Genomic DNA, 18,192 nt, shown 5'->3' on the forward strand with positions numbered 1-18,192 from the left:
GAGGAAGCGTTATATAATGAAAAGCAGTCAAGGACTATGTGGATTTCAGATTCCTGGATTAACAAATTTTGCAGCACCTTTGTGGTATTGTTTAGTGCAGGAGGCCAGATAAAACCAATATGAATAAATAGTGTAATGTTTGCAGATTTGAGACGGATCTGTTTATTATTTTGCTGGTGGTTGTATTTTCCTGGTGGCATGTTTGAGTAATGTTCAGTTAAGGTATATTTGGATAATCATTCTTTTATAGTTAAAATGCTTAGCCTTACATCCTACATCTCCTCTCCCTCTCACCATTGCAGCCACCTATGTCTCCTGAAAGCTGCTAGTAATTCAGGTGCCCCTACTGAACACTGTCAACTTTCCTTCTGTGAACATGCTTAAGCTAGCCTACTTTAGCAGCCAGGCCTGATTTGGGGTGAGTTCTTCCTCCCTCAGTGGCTCTCTGCACATATTATTCAGGAAAGCCTTCTGACTGTCCAGAGAGGCTTTTATTGGGGGAACAGTTAGCTGCAGGAGGAAAGAGAGGCTGAGAAACTTTCCTATATGAACTTTTCTTAAGCTAACTTATCTTAAGATTCAAACATTTGTTCTTCATGGCTTGTGAATACTGACAGTATCTAGCATTTCTTTTTTTATATGTAAGTAGCTGTATTGCTTAGGGGGAAAATGTTTCATTTTGCTTCTAGTATGACGTTGTCTTCCTGTCGTTCATTGTATCTACTTACAATGGAGCATCTTCTGATTATTCTAAGGAGAGAGGCTTTGGACAGGCAGCTGCTGCCTCATTGCTTGTTTCTAACACTGTGATCCTGTGCATGCCTTCTCAGAAGTAACTCAGTGGGACTTACCCACTGGTAGGGGTTTATAGGATGGGAGCCTGATACTCTGGACTGGTTCATTTTCCATTTTGAACACTTGGGATTTTTATTTTGAGAAGAATGGCTTTGTTGTAGTTATAAATTTGTCTCAAATGCAGTTATCTAGAAAACTACCTACCTACAGTTTGTTTGTTTGTTTGTTTGTTTGTTTGTTTGTTTGTTTGTTTGTTGGCTCTCATTTGACAGAAATTTAAAAAAAAAATGAGCTTGAAATGTTTAACCAAATTAAATGATGTTGAATTTTATTTCAAAGATGTAAATGTGAAGCGACTGCTTCCTTAACTTTTGCATCCCTTTGTAATGCGTTATAATTACCGGTAATCTAGAGAGATTTTACATGACTCTTGTACAGTGAGGTATTTGTATGTGGTTTCCTTGTAAAGAAAATTACCACATCAGAAGATGACAAGCTTGATCTAGGTCTAAAAGACAGGATGTTGTACAAGTAAAGAATGCAGCTCTCTTCTGCATTCATGAAGGTCATCCTTTCTCCAGTATAAAAATATTTTCAATGATCTGTTTCTAAATCAAGTTGGGTGCTGGATCCTTTCTGGAAGCATGCCAAGCTTGGAAATCAGGGTTGATCTTAGAGTTTTGTTTTTGGCGCTTTTGGCTTCCTTTGAAAAAGAGCAAAGGCACAAGATGTATCAAATACCTGGAAATGAAATTATTTATGATATGTTTACTTGGGTGTATTCACATGAAATAAATTTGTAAAGGATACAGATTATAGATGAAATCAAGCTGTTCTGTGATATTATGCATATTTGGGTATCATTAAGGCCATCTTCTCTTCTTTGCAACTCTGCACATTTTTACAGAACCAAAGTGGTTTATCTCTATAGAACTAGTGATTTTTTTTAAAGTTACATGGTTTTAAAAATGTTTGAATTTCTTGTCTGTCTTGAGCACTGTGTGAGATGTTCAGTATTCAGGATCTAAGAGCACAGGGTTGCAGTGGCAGAACTATTCTAATAGTGTGATGTGGAATTCCACCCATAGGGTAGTATTCAACTAAATTTTACTCTGAAGAGACGTACTGAAATTAATGGGCCTAACTTAGGCACATTTAATGGGTCTGCTCTGAGTAAAACTTAGTTGAATACCACCTACACTCTTGTAAGTAGTTTCAAAACGGCACCAAAATGGTTTGAATTTTCTCAAACAAGAGTTCCCTCATGCTACATGGCAAAGAATTTCTGAAAATTATAGATGTGTCAAAAGCAATTTGAAACCAATGGCAAGACTGCTTTTCAAAGGGAGGCGGAAGAATCCCAGTGTGCACTTGGAAGCCACATGGATCCCCTAAAGTGGGTTCTTGGCTACCAAACAACAAATGGCACTTGATTTCTATGGAGGGACTCCAAAGTTGGATGAAAATTGTGTTTTTTTTTTGTGACACCAAATTGCTTTGTTTTAAAAATAAAATTAAAAATACATAAAGTGAAATGTCAGGCATCTATCGTTTATTAAATTCCTATAATTTGTATTTAGTAATAGTTGGTAAATGGGATATGGCTGTCCAAAATGAGGAAATGCCTCAGCAAATAATTGCATTTGTTTCCCAAAATTTATTTCAACTGAAAATAACTCTTGTGTGTTCTTGACTTGAAGAGTACTCTGCAGTGATTTAAACTTGATAAAGCATTTTTCTCTCTCTCTGAAAAAGAAAAACCATATTTAAGATTCTAGCTAGCCTACATTGTAACAGGCGGCGAAGCTTTACTCAGCTTTGATGCATATATTAGGCAGTATCCTCTCACACTGCAACAGATACGTGGTTTCTCCCCCTCCTCCCATATGTATGAAGCAATTCTCAGTGCACTTTACAAAACAGAAACATGAAACAGCAGAATGCTTATAACTGAAACAGCGGTAAATAATCCATATCAAAATAAAAATACAATTAACAGTGAAAACTATGACCATAAAATAGAAAGTATAGAAAATAGTTAAAAGCAGACTGAAACGTCCAGGTCTTTTAAGACCTTTTTAAAAAAAATAGTCAGGGAGGGAGCAAAGCTGAGCTTCTATGAATGGGCATTCAATGAGGAATTATTGTGCTGCCTGCATACATATACTTGGGATATAGGGAGGATCAAATCTGGGCACTTGAGTCCATCAGTAACCTCCATACCCATACTAATGAATGATTAGTTCTCATTGAGTTTAGTGTGGCTTACTCTCTGGTAAGCATGCAGCACTGAAATGAGTGAGATTTAATTATAAGTAAATATGCTACAGATTCAGTTACATATAGGGATCATAATTTAAAGCAGACATCCCGCTAAACTATGTCCAACATTTATTGTTGTTATGAAAACAATTATATTACAATATAATTGTTTTCATAACAATTACATTTCTGTTTTAAGCTAAACAAATTCTATTATATTAGTTCTGGCTCTATAACAGAGTTATAATTTTTGTTGCTGGTGTTTGTGAACTTTTAATGTATAGCTAACGATTTATCTGATTTTTTTAGTTCTTTAAGATGTACTTAGTTTGAGGTATGCATTTTCTAGGAGAGTGTTTCCTATTCTAGAGTTTCTTCTATTATTTTTTATAAAGATGTGTGGTGATATTAAAAGAAATAACAGGTTTATTAACGACATTTGAAAAAATGCAGTTGTAGCATTTTATGTCATTGCTTGGGGATAGATTTTGCATAGATTTTGTAGTGTATTATGGACAAGTTAAGAAATAAATGTTAATTAGATTAGCGCATTTAGATACAGCAGGAAGGTTTAGAGTGGAAGAAGAAGCTCTACTGTTTATCTGGACCTTTGGGATAGAGTGGTGATTGACATTTTTTTAGGCTAACAGAAATTGACCTGTGCCATTTTTAATTCTGTATTGATGGTTGTTTTGCCCTTTGTGTGGCAGAGTGAATATATTAAGGGCATATTATGCTACTAGCTGTGAACTAGTATTATGTCTGTTATGTAAGTTTCAACTTGTTAAAGACGATTAAGCTTAAAATATTTTGACACTGTTTGCAAACATAGTTGGTAGATAATTATCTTTTGATATTGAGGGTATATGTCTAGAAGAAGAAAAACTATTTGTTTGCGCATGCATAAAATAATTATTTTCAGTCTGTAGGGATGTGTACAGCAAGTGCTTGGAAAGTTGAACCACATTTAAGAGATGTTCTTGGTAACATGCATTACAGTACTGTGCATGTTTACTCAAGTAGGTTCCACTGTGTTCAATGAGGTATACTCCCAGGTAACTGCATATAGAATGGTGGCCTGAATTCCTAATCTGCATATAAAATATAAATGTTAATAGGTAAATTTTAGAACCAGTTAAGCATTCTTAAAGTTCTGTTCAGAAATAAATAGTCTCAAGGGGGGTGCAACTATTCCTAGGATTGGTTTGTTAACATCTTTTAACTTTCTTTGGAACATACAGAGTGATTTACTGCTTTTGTGAGTAGTACCCTCCCTGTGATTTTTCAGAAAAGTTTAAAATTATGCCTCCATGTTGTCCCTTTTAATGCTAATGAGTAAACTGTGAATATCATCTTGTTTTTTCACTTTTTGTTTTTATAAAACAGGCCCAGCACCAACAGCCAGCCATTGCCCTTCATGATAGGAGTATCATTTATTTACATACATAGTACATAATGCCTGAGTTTACAAAACTCATATTTATCAAAAATATCAGTAGCAATTTTATCCCCTGTGCTTTTTAACATCCACATGAAACTGCTGACTAGGGTCATCTGTAGTTTATCTGTTGTTAGCAATATGCTGACATTATGCTGATGACACACCGCTCCTTTACATCTGCAGGTGTGGCAGTGGATGTGCTGGACCCTTGTCTTGCCTTAGTAATAGAGCAACAAACTGAAGCACAATCCAGATGAGTTTGAGGCACTGCTAGTGGGCGGTTCCCTAGACCAGATGGATGGGAGGTTGCCTGCTCTTGATTGGGTTATACTCCCTCTGAAGGAGTGGGTATGTAGCTTGCGGGTACTTCTGCATCCATTGTTATTGCTTGAGGCTCAAGAGGCGACTGTGCTATGGTGTGCCTTCCACCAGCTCCAACTGGACAGAGATAGCCTAACTAATTCAGTCTATGGTCTGGTAATCTCTAGGTTAGATTACTGCACCACGTTGTACGTAGGGCTGCCTCTGAAGATAGTTTGGAAATTTCAGTTGGTGCAGAATTCAGCAGCCAGGCTGCTCACTGGGGCAAGACAGTTTGAGCATATTACACCAATCCTTGCCCAGTTGCCAGTTAGTTTCTGGGACTAATTTAAAGCACTGGTTTCTACCTATAAAGCCTTAAATGGCCCAGGACCTCAATACCTCAAGAACCACATCTCCATATGAACCGACCCAGACCTTTCAATCACCATCTGAGCCCTTCATTGTGTTCTTCCTCCATGAGAGGTTGGGAGGCTGGCAACACGAAAACGGGCCTTTTATGCCATGGCTCCCGGCTTGTGGAATGCTCTCCCTTGGGAGACTCGCCTGTCGCCTTCATTACATATCTTTAGGTGCCAGGCGAAAACATTTCTTTTTAACCAGTCCTTTGGCTGATTAACATTCCATGTCCTTTTGAATGTGTTTGTGGGAGGACGGGATTATTGGTTTGTTCTTGTTCTTGTTTTTATTAGGTATCTTGTGTTCTCATTTGTATTTTTATGTTGTGAACTGCCCTGTGATCTTCAGATGAAGGGGTTTTTACAAATTTAATTAATTAATAATAATAATAATAATAATAATAATAATAATAATAATATAAATACAGTAGTAAAACCCAAACCCAGTTCAAGGCATCAGGAAGATACTTAAATAAACAGGTTCATCATCAAGAGCCATCCAAATGCCAATAAGTTGAGGCCTCTTGAATTTCAACAGTGAGGGCATTCCATAGACCTGATACAATCAATGAAATAGCATGTTGTATGCGATACTAACTGTATACCATATAGACAGACATTCAATACATAGCTAGTGAGTAATTGCTGCCCCCAGTGCAGGGTTCGAAACTAGCAGGGCACCAGGCACATTTCACGCCTAGAGATTCTCCATTTGCGAGCACCTCAAAAGGTCTGGGTGCCGTTTTTTGCGCCTGGCTGACACTCAAGGATTATTGAAATGTATGTACCTTGAAGTCTCAAAGTATATGTTAACGATAAGCAATATGTTAAGGAATTTAACAATAAAGAGTAGGGTGTTTTGAAAACTGAAGTATAGTATTAATTACCAATATTTTTATTGTAAACACCACATTATTAACAATTTCTTAACAATTAACAAATGTATTAACAATTTCTGTTTAAAATGTGATGTTACCAATGTGTCACTTATGTGATTTGCGTATTAGTTCATGCTTATCAAAATAATAAATAGTGTTGCTGACCACCCCCTTCCATGTGGCAACTAGCCATTTTGTTTTGGCGCCCACAACCCAGGTTCCAGGAGCCAGTTGGCTCCTAGCTTTTCTTACACTGCCCCAGTGTAGGTGGAAATCTTGACTTCAGTGGCCCACACAGTGTGCTGCTAGCCACTCAACAACTTTGTCCCTATGTATTGCTGAGATAGCAACCTGCATGCCTTTCACACTGTCTCTCAGTGGCAGGAACAGGTAAAAAGAGATGCAAACGTTACACTGCCTAGGGATTGGAGCCATAAAATGGTTCACATTTTTAAGATAATGTTCTATTTTTCTATTTGCATACTAGCCAGAAAGAAAGTGTTGTCTTAGAATGGATATTTCATTACTGAACATTAGCATAATTTTAAAATTCTTGTACATTTAGTGCCATTTGTTTTTTGATATCCTAGGACAGCTTTCAGATGGTATTATTTGTGTGTCACATACTTCAAGCTATGCAGATATCAATTATAAACTAATATTAATCCTTATTGTATAAAGGAGGTTCAATCCTAGAGCCTCCTCCCAAAATGGATCAAGCAGAGGCTTCCAAAAGACATGACCTCCCTACCAACAGAGCACTTTTTCGGGGGCAAATAGGAGCCTCCACCCAATCCTAACCTCCTCCAGTCAGTGAATTCAGGGGGCAGGATTACTATGTTAGATTATATTTCAAAATCAACAACAAATTTATCACATTATTCAATATTTTTATACTGTCGTACCTTGGAAGTCGAATGAAATCCGTTCCGGAAGTCCATTCGATTTCCAAAACGTTCAAAAACCAAATTGCGGCGGACGTTCGGGTTCCAAAAGCACATTCACAAACCGGAACAATCACTTCCAGGTTTGCAGCGTTCGGGAGCCAAAACGTCCGAGTTCCAGGGCGTTCAGTATCCAAGGCATGACTGTAATTAAGACCATTTATATGTTTTTGTTCATATGATTTATGTATATTGGGGAGGCAAAAAGTTGTTAAATTTTAAATTAAAATCTTAGAATGTTTGAAGAAAAACAATGAAGGTTGTACAGAGATAATTTCGGATTAATTTGATCTGTCATATTCTTAAACCATTATCCTTAACTGAGGATTCAAACATAGTGAATAAACTCTTTGCTTGAAAACATTACAAATGTTGCTGCAATAACAGATCTGACTCATAAAAATAGCTTTAAAGACTTAGGAAACTGCTTTTTTAAAAAAGATAATAAAGCAAGTTTGGTTTTCCTCCTTGGTCTTAAATGGACCATTAAGGATTGTTTTCCATGTTTTCTTTTCCTTATACGATTTCTTAACAGGGATAGAAGACATAGAACCATAGAATTGCAGAGTTGGAAGGAACCATAAGTGTCATCTAGTCCAACCCCCTTTTGAACCCAAAACCATTAGATTAAGAGTCTCATGCTCTACTGACTGAGCTATCTTTCAGCATATAATATTTGTTTTGTGATATGTGCCAGATCCAAAACATACATGTGAATGGTGATGGTGTTGAATTTGTGGAAATGTGCCAATTAATTAATAATTAATTAATATCCGATCAAGTGACAGATGTGCAGAACTGCATTGATTTTTCTGTGCTATCCTACACATTTCAAAAAACTACTTAGAAGAATAACCTCAATTTCATACATGCCTGAGCCCACTATGTTTTGTGAGACTGCCACTCTACATGCCTACTCAGATGTAAGTCTCAATGAAGCTATCTCCTAGTTAACTATGTATAGAATTTCAGCCTGTACAGAATGACTGTAAAATATATAGCTTTCCCCCTTAATGATTATGTTTTTAAAGGAAAAATCATCTCAGTATGAAATGTCAAAAGGTATAATTGAAGCAGATTATCAAAAAGAGCAGCTATTTGCAGAGAGCAGCATGTAGATTCAGATGTTGGCCAAATTTTGCCCAAAGATGAACCTTAGGAAAGCAAAGGTAGAAACTAGACGAGTGAATATTTGAGAAAGTGCAACTAATGTTACAACAATAATTTATTAACAAGTTGAGTTCACCTAAATACTTCCACTGGTTGAATTCTATAACTTTACTGGGTTCATTTTAGTGGAACAGCATAAAAGATCAAAGCCTGAGACTTAAGTTAGATTTCTGGGTATCCTTTCCTGTTCTTTGTTCTTCAGAATAGTTGTATCTGCTGGCAAGTTATGTTTGCTTGCTAAATCTAGGATCACTAGCAGAGGAAGAGGAGTGTGGGGGGAGCGCACTGCCCCCAGCAGTGCGATCCTGGTAAGGTGCCATCGTGACTGTTTCCCCCCTCCCGCCCGCGCTGAGCACCATGCCCCTGCGGGCGGCGTGCCACACCCCTGGGATGTGTGCCAGCCCTGCCCCGCCCATTCTCCGCCCCCCGGTGCTGGAGCATGAAGCTCCGCCACTGTCTAGGATACTGTAATTTGCTCCAGAAGGAGAAACCCAACAGAGTACTTTGTATGATCATAGCTTAATAAACCACACTCCCCTTTGCTCCATCCTTCATACGAGCTGGCAAGAAAACCAGGAAGAATTCCATTAACTGTATTTTTCTGTTTTGAAAGTCAGGGTATTAAGCCATACTCAAACTATATCCTGGCTTGTTCCAAAGCTATCAGCCATAGTTTTCCGTTTTGGACAAAACACGAAACAGTAGTTTGGTGGAAGACTTCCTGGTTTGTTTGCCAGCTCTCGTGAAGCAAGAAGCAAAGGTGCTATGAACACTCCACAAATACTGGTTCTTATATTGGCTTATTAAGCTAAGATATGATCATCCAATCACAGTCAATATATATCAGCCAAATTAATCTAAGGTTTATTTTCTTTATTTTTAAAATTAATGTTAATAATTCTTTTATTTGAGGGTGAATCCAAACATATTCTATTTTCTTTAACATGAAACCATTATATTTTATGTATTTGCACAAAAAGTCCGTAAAAGAACTTTGTAAAAAAGAAATATACAGTCATGCCTCATGTTATGTCCGCTTCATGTTATGTTCTTTCAGGATACGTCCTGCGGTGACCCGGAAGTACCAGAAAGGGTTACTTCCGGGTTTTGCTGCTCACGCATGCGCAGAAGCGCAAAATGATGTCATGCATGCGCAGAAGTGGCAAATCGCAACCCGTGCGTGCGCAGATGCACCGCTGCGGGTTGCGCTCTTTTCATGTTGCAAACAGGCCTCCGGAACGGATCCCATTCGCAACCAGAGGTACCACTGTATTGTATTAGTAGTAGTTCACATCACTAGGAGAGACAGCATTAAAAAAAAAAAATCAACCCCCCACCCCCCGTATTATAAACGTAAGTGTGCAGTGTTTCTCAGACAATTGGTTGTCTTGGTAAAATGTTAAAATGCTTAGATCTCTGAGGTACAAACCTGGCAGGCACATTTCATTCAACCTGCTAGATCCTGTGGTCCATCAAGCTCTGATGTGGTTTCTCTTTCATGTAACCCTGGAGAAGGCCCACAGAGATAAAGTGGCAGAGGAAAGTTTGAGAGCACCCAAGAGAGAACTAGGCAGTCCTACAGTGCAGTAAACCTGACACACTTTTGGCTGAACCCCACCTACCATTGGCTGTTACTCCAGACAGATGGACAGACAGACAGACAGACAGACAGACAGACAGACAGATATCTCTGTATTTTCAATTTAATCGTTCCAATTTTGCTCACTTTTACCCAATTTTTTGTAGCTGTACTGTTATACATAGAAAGTTATATATTTTGGACTTTGACTTCTAAGCAACTTTTTCCATGGGTGAGTGACGCTTTGTAGGGAAAATGTTCCCCACTGCTCAACAGTTGCAATGCATCATGTCAAGCAAGAAGATGGCTAAAATCCTTTCCATCTGCAGTCCCCTAGTTCACAGTTAGGGTGTTCATAGTCCACCACACAGATTAATAATCTCATTCCATTGCATCTCTTTCCACTGAAATTATTTTTTGTTTAGAACCAGGTTTTTTATTCTATATCACTGAGCAGGTGAAGCACTCATATGAAAACACTAAATGTGAAAGGAAAGGCCTTTGTGTCTGGTGCAGATATTGTCTGCAGTTGCTGTCTAGGATGTGACCTAGCTGGCTTAGCTCCAAACACTAAGATTACATCATAATTACTTTTTAGTGTACAGAGTGCTTCATTGCCATTAATTCATTAATCTTTCCAACAAGCCCAGAGAGGTTAGTGATATTTTCCCCAAACTTGTGAGGAAAGAGTCTGAGGATAACTTGACTCAAGTTAGGAGAGGCATAGGCAAACTCGGCCTTTCAGATGTTTTGGGAAATTGTTGTCTCAAAACATCTGGAGAGCCGAGTTTGCCTATGCCTGAGTTAGGATTACTTGCTGATATGAGTTCCCCCTTCCTGCTCTAAGCCTGTGCATTACACCATTTCTCAATATTATGTCCTTCACGGGAATTTATATATTTTGCTCTGATCCATGCTGGATTGAGGGGAGTAGGAAGAGAGATCTATAGCCTAAACTAGCAAGTTGGCACAAAATATCACTTTGCTGTTTTGTTTTGTTTTTATTTAAATAGCATCCAGATTATCAAAGAAAAATAAATATGCAGCTTGACTTTTGGCATTGTACTAACCTCTAGATACTACAGTAGATCCTGTGCCTCAAGTACAGGCTTAATTAAGGTTCCACCGAGCCATAGTAGTAGCTGGACAGAAATGATTTATCAGTGCTGTTGACTCAAGAGGACAAGGTACTTTGCTAATACAAAACTGACTGCATGTAGACTGTAACTCAAAACTTGAACTTTGCCCTTCCTTCTCCTCCATGAAGAAGAGGTTGAAAGTGTTCACTTCTATTTTCAATTAACCATAGTTATTTATTATATCTTAACTGAAAATTGTTTTTAGTGTTAACTGTGGTTTTTGTTGGGGGGCAGGAGGAGCTAGGACAGTTACCATGTTTTAAAGTTGGTTTGTGTCACTAAACCATGACTGACAAAGCTCCAGTGCCAGTCCGGGTGCTGGCATATGAGTAACTGTGTTTAGTTGAAAACAGAAGCAGAAGTTTCCAATCTCCTCCCTGCTGCCATGCACCACTCTTGATATCCTCTTGAACAAATCCTATCTAGGTAAGGTTGTAAAACAGTAAGTTGCATCACAGCTCCAGGAACACCTTGACAATATTGAATTCCTGTGCCCACGGTTTTGCAGATATGATTGGCAACTAGATTCAGCAACAAACAATTTTGTCAAGGCAACTGGGAAGACAGGTGATTCCCCGCACTCTTTCACATCCTCCCTCTCCTCTCCTCTCCACTTTCCTGCTTTCTAAAACCTCAACTTCCGGCAAGAGGTGTAGAACTGAAATGTGTGGAGGTTCTGCATATCCATAGCCTTTTGCTTCTGGATAGCCTGGAAGCAGTAAGAGTACATTGGTTGGTTGCCTAGCAGCAGCTATACACAGGTGTTTCAGGGAGTGGGAAGAGGATGAGAGAGGCAAGATTAGAAGGATCTTTATGTGTCTTCTATTACAGCTGTCACATGTCACTCACCCTTTCTCCCAGGCCTACTGCCTAAACTGTTTGCTTATGAAAATGAGCAAAAAGTACAGACCTGTGACTGTTACAAGCAGCAGCCTGGCATGTTCTCTTAGTTGTGCTTGCAGCCCAGCTTGCTCTCAAAAGAGGTCTTGTGGCTGTGCCTGCTCTGGGTCAAGTAAATATGGGAGCCACAAAATTTGATTTCTTGGTAACTGTTCCCTGTTTGTGGGACTCCATTCTTCCAGGAGTGCCCTAGCAACTATCTGTAGAAGGTGCCTGGGAATATGGTTGTTTGTTTGCTTGTTTTTAGATGAAAAAATTATAATCAGATGATAATATCCAGTTTGTTAAAACTTCAGGGTCCCTTCCAACTCTGCAATTCAATTATTCTATGATTCTATTATTCCCTCTCTCCTGCTTTCTAAATGAAATCTGAGTTCACTAGTAACCTAAGATGACAAAAGATGCTTACATGTATTCAGAATCACAACAGATTCTTTAATCATGTTATGAGTACGTAATAGAAAAACTTAAAAATCTGAGAAAATACATTTTAGGTTTAAGCTTATATAGGTGGAGTAAGGGCTGGTTATCTTTCAAGAGGTGTTAATAAAAGTATACACCTGATTTCTGGTAATAAATGCTTTGTGTACTGACCTGGTTCAACCATCGCATACTGTGGTCTGTGTAAATGAGCAGCATACTGGTGCTGCTTAGGGCAAAATAGTTTTTGGGAAGGCAATTTGGAGCAGAGAAACACTTGAGAGGGACAGCGAGTTCTTAGCTCTGCCCCTGTCTTGTTAATTTTCCACTGCATCTCTTCTTCTCAGTTGCATTCTCTGGTTCCAGGTGCTTATTTGTGAAATAAAGACCCATTTGAAACCCTGATGTGGTGGAGGAGCACCAAGGAATGTTTTTTTACAGCTTCTGCTGATCTTCTTCTTCTTTGGCAATCACTCATAGCCGAGTATGATTGTCTTCCATGAACATGGTCTTAACAGTGCGTCCATAAGTGACTGTAGAGGCCAGTTCTGGATCCATGTGTCCTTCCACAGTGGAGACATAGGTTTCCGAGCGGGAGTTGATCACAGTGAGGGTTTGCCTTCCTCTTAGCATGTTTTTCCTTTTTGCCCTAAGTTTGAGCCAGTGCCACAAGACTCTATGTATATCTGTAGATTTGGGAAACAGAGCAGTCTGTTTGTAGCTGCTCTGCGTCTTTCCAGTTTGACTCATTATTCAGGACCCAGTTACATCTGCTAAAAATGAAGGCTGTATAACTTTTATGTTTTAAGCAACTACAATACTGTAAAACAGTCATGTAGACTGTTGGGTTCCTCTGGGGCTGCTCTGTGCATTTTCTTTTTCACAGGATATGAATTAGTGCCATTTTCTGCACTGTTAGCTGGCTGGTTTGCTAAAACAGGTAATTCCCCAGTTTCCAAGTAATATGGTGAGCTCAGGATTCCCACAAATTTATGATGAGACTTAAGGGATTCGGCTATGATAAAATATAGCAAAATTGAGTAGTGGCTTTAGATGTAAGGTTAGGTGGATTTTTAGTAGTCTTGCATTATAAATCATGAAAATTCTATTTCTTCTTTGTTGTTCCATTATAGTTGTTGGAACATTCAATATGAAATTGGTTGATGAGAATCTGCTTGTTGAAGTATTAAGATGTCCAGATTACAGAAAAAATGGATAAAAAATGACTGTGTTTACAAAAAATTAAAATTTGTGACTGGATAAGGGAAGGTCTAGTTCTATTAATTTTTTCTGCAGTACATTTAACATGTTCACTTGGGAGGTCAGAATTATTTCAAAACCACATGTTTTGAATGGTGTCTTTCATTAGCTTGTTGAAAATCTATTGCACAAGTTTTAAGTTTATGAACTTTAAAAATTGACATTTGTTTTTGTTGTTTGTTTGTTTTTTTGTTTATTTGATAATACTTTACTTTTGAATGAAAAAAAAAATAAGTGACTATTGAAATATTAATCATAGAAATTTAACTAACAAGAAAGAAGACCAGCAAAAGAGAAAAGGAATGCAAGACACAAAAGCTAGCCCTCTGCTCCAAATGTTTTTTCTTTCTTGCTGTGAGTTTTTGTGTTTTGGTAAGGGTATTTATTATTTTGCTTGAGGACCATGTATGTGTTTTGAAGAATTGCCAGGAAGGAAGTGAGGACAATTTGGATTATGCTATCATTCATGTGGTTGGCAGAGGCAGGTATCGCAGTGGAAGTAGAACAGGCAAGCATAGCAAAAGGAAAATTAGACATGTTCCCCTTCCAGTTCTTCCAGCCAATATTTTTTTTTACTTTCTTGGCAGTAGCCCTCCAGATCATAAAATTATGCTGCTAAACAACAGGCAGGCACATTGTAAGATATCCAGGATTTATCTTGACCAGCATACTGCCTTAGTTTATGTAGCAGAGGCCTATGTGGATGAAGAGGGTGACATTAATCTGCCCCATCTCGTGTCTACTATGTAAAACATCTGGTAACTTCTGGCAGGTAGAGAGCAGAGTTGCAATGATCTGTTGTGATTCTGTTCCTCTGACAGTCTCCAAATTTTGTGTGAGCCCTCATGGTAGGCGATTAAGGGAGGATTTTGATTCTTTTGAAAAACCATCTATCCCACTGGCCAACAAGCTCTCTACCCTGACCAACAAAGGTGATCTTTAGGGGTAGTGTTGGACTTTCTTTGATAATTGTTCATCTACAGCAGCTGAGGATGACTTCTGCCACTGGCCTGCAGTGCCTGTGGGCCTGTGTCAAATAATTTCTAATTCTATCCATTCTACAGAGCAGACTCTTGATTTGAGGTTGGCTGAGCAGAGTGCTGGTGATATATTGGTGGGAGAGTTTGAGATAACTTCCTAACAGGGTTGGAAAGCTGTTGTCTTTGTAGAACTCAACAGAGAGAAAGATGGTGCCAAAATTAGAATTAGTTGGCTTTGCCTGTCTTTGTCTCTGGCTCCACCTCCTGTCGGCCCCCCCTACCTACCCCAACTTCCTTCCTAGCATTCTCAGTACAGTGGTACCTCGGGTTACATACGCTTCAGGTTACATACGCTTCAGATTACAGACGCCGCTAACCCAGAAATAGTGCTTCAGGTTAAGAACTTTGCTTCAGTATGAGAACAGAAATCGTGCTCCGGCAGCGTGGCGGCAGCAGGAGGCCCCATTAGCTAAAGTGGTGCTTCAGGTTAAGAAGAGTTTCAGGTTAAGTACGGACCTCCGGAACGAATTAAGTACTTAACCCGAGGTACCACTGTACCAGCCACCACTGAGCAGCACCTCTTTGCTCAACAGAAAGTTCACAACCATGAGCCGGAAACATAAGTGAATTTCTTGTAATGAGGGAAAGAGGAATGCTGTAGCTTTGATATAAAGAAATGTTTTCCTAACAACTTCATTCATATAAATTGTTGTAATTCCATCTAATTCACAGCTTGGGTCAGAAAGGTGTAACAAAGTTGGATTATTTAAAGTTGTCTTTTAAAACTATCAGTCTGTAAAAGTCATGCAACTTTTACTGGATCATGATTCAGAAAAGTGCAACTATAATTATCTTTCTCTTTTCAACTTTTATCTTTCTTTTTAAAAATAGTTATTATGTGTTAGTAGATGGGTACAATTAAAACTACATTTTGTCACATAATTAGTTACTATGTTAGACATGTACAACGTGCCAAAATTCTCTTTCTGAGAACGTGTGTTGGTGTTTAGTTTCAGTAACTTTAAGACACTTCTCAATCCAAGAAAACAAATTAAACCTGTACATCACTGACACTACATTGATTGAGACATGAGTCTGGCTCAAGCAATATACGTGCAAGTTTTGGTCTAGAAGGAGACAGAGTTATTTGGAGAATTGTTTGCCTATTTTATATGGGATCATGCCCCAGGGTTGTCCAGCGACTCTTGAGTGCACCCCAGCTAAGGAGGTGAACTGGAGTAGTTTTTCACATTAACCATGATTCATAAACTATATATATCAAGATGGATTAGGGAATACTAAACCTTTCAAAAAGCTCTGGTTGCTTAGTTTCCCCCCATAAAGTTAAATGCATGGCCATCCACCCACCTCTCCACCCCACCCCGTGAAACAAAACCAAGCTGGCTGGGGAGGGGTGAGAGAAAATTGACTTTTCAAATTTTATAGCAAAGGTAAAATTACCTACCAGGGTAGTCCCTGAAACTATTTGGTAGAGGGTTTTTTTTTACTAGGGGCACTTCCCCAATCTATCCAATTTTCATGTGCCCCCCCCCCCAAAAAAAAGAATAAAAAAGGATAGGGAATATGACTTCAATTTTCTTGCACCAAAGCAGAACTGCTTCTGAACCTATATTTCTGAAATTTGACAGTCTTCATTCCTTGGGAATGGGTGTCCATGCCTGCATTTTTCATCCAGGTTTTGCAGAATATATCAAATTAATAGTCCTCCCCCTCCCCGTGCTTTAAACTTCTCTGTACTCAAACCTCTTTATGTATCTGCCAGAAATTTGGCAGGCATATTTCACTCTGGAGATGCAACTTTATCTGAAAATAAAAATACAAACAATATTTTGATTCCCATTATAGTCAATGAGGGCAAAGCAGAGCTTCAGATTTAACAGATCTGTTTTGGAGCAAAATAGCAAATTGAATAGGCATTAAACAGGTTGGGCGACTTCCGGAAGCTGCAGACACCTTGTGTTCAATGCACATCCCTACTATATACAATGAACTTTAGCTTCTTTTACAGAAATGGCTGTTGCTCAGTGGCAGTTCTCACATAATACACAGTTCTAGAATGAAATTTAGAAGTATTATCAGAGCATAATTTGCTGATGGAAGCAACCCCATGGACTGGTGCACTTCTTCCTCTTTCTTCTCATAGTTTGCATGATTTAGATGTAACCGTAAACTATGGTATGATCAAACAAGGAAGTGAGAGACAAAATTGGAATATGTGAGAGGAGGAAGAGAGAAAACAGGGGCATGAACAATCAGAGTAATGTTTTGCTGTTGTGTGTGAACCAAGCCACTGTGTTCTGTCTGGAACTTATATGCCGGTTAGATTCCTCAATGTTGATCAGCCATTAAAATTATAGACAAATGAATAACTCAGAATGATACATGATACTGGCACATTCTTAGCATGGAACAGTGAATTCTTTTGTTTCTAACAACAACAACAATAACAATATTTATAAACAGTCACTTGTAGTGTTTGCAACCCAAATATAGCATATTGTGCTGATTCAGTACCTAACTATAAATAAATAAACTGTATTTTTTTTATAAACAGCAAATATATAAAAGTATCAGTAATTGCATACATTGCTCTAGATACATTTTTCTTAAGATTGCAGGGCCATCTTTTTAAAGTATCTCGGTATCAAAACGTTAGTTTTTGTTTGTGCTAACAGCGGCACAGTGGGGGTGGGGTGGGGAATAACACTAATCATTATGCTAAGACCCTCTTAAAATGGCTCTGAAATAGTTTATAAAAGCCCCGTGTGATGTGAAATGTACAATTGGTTCTGCTTTTTGTTAACATTCTGTAGGCTGTGATGTGAAATTGCCTGCTTCATTGGTAGCGTGCAAAGTAGCTGCTTTTATGTGAATGTGCAGTTGTGTTGCTGTGTAGAGCTGTTGCTGTTTATGCTCATAGCTTTATAGCTAGTTGTTGCAAAGCAAGTGTTCATATCAGCAGCTTGTTCTGGGGATAACCAACCCACGAGGATTGTGCTTGTCTTTCTTCCTTGTATGCCCTTGGCACTCTTTCATGGTAACATTGCTAGGACTCTTCCACCTTAATCCTAGCATAACAGCTGGGGAGTATCACTCCCTGACAAATGGTGTTTGCTGGGGGGGAATAGCACTAGCTGCTAGTTCACTTGACCGGAGTTCTTTGAATACATGAAACTCTTACATTGTTAAAGGCTAAGCAGGTCTCAGTGTGGATGGTTCCTGGATAGGAAACTGCCAGGGAATGTCACACACACTGGGATAGAAGTGGAATATATTACATAATAAATGTACAGCTGAGTGAGTGAGATAGGTATGGGAGCAGCAAGTATTTGCTCAGATACCAATTCCCACTTCCGTCTGCTTTCCCAAAAATGTTGTCCTTACTGTCATTTGGGGATCATGGTGTGAGTAGAAATCTTGAATTGAAGGAGTTAGTGCTTCACGTCTTTAATGTGTGTTGCACACCTCCTTAGAGCAAAGTGCTATGGCAGGGTGGTTCTGAAATGTAATGTAATCTATTCCTATAAGCACAGTTTCGGTTTGTTTTGTCATCAGCATGCAACCTGTTTATCCCAAATTTAGGACTCCCATCACACTGAACAGACTTGTTGTTATCTGTGTATTGAGTAAGGATGAGATGTTGATACTGTCAACAGCCTTAAAGATATAATCCATGGCGCTTTC

General features: G+C 38.7%; 1 protein-coding gene across 4 annotated transcripts in view; it reads left to right on the top strand.

Moving 5' to 3' along the window:
* Window positions 1–18,192, top strand: part of GNAL (G protein subunit alpha L) — a 173,045-nt gene that overhangs the window by 93,419 nt on the left and 61,434 nt on the right. The window lies entirely within an intron of this gene.

Source organism: Podarcis muralis, chromosome 8 (assembly GCF_964188315.1).
Source record: "Podarcis muralis chromosome 8, rPodMur119.hap1.1, whole genome shotgun sequence".
Lineage (NCBI taxonomy): Eukaryota > Metazoa > Chordata > Lepidosauria > Squamata > Lacertidae > Podarcis > Podarcis muralis.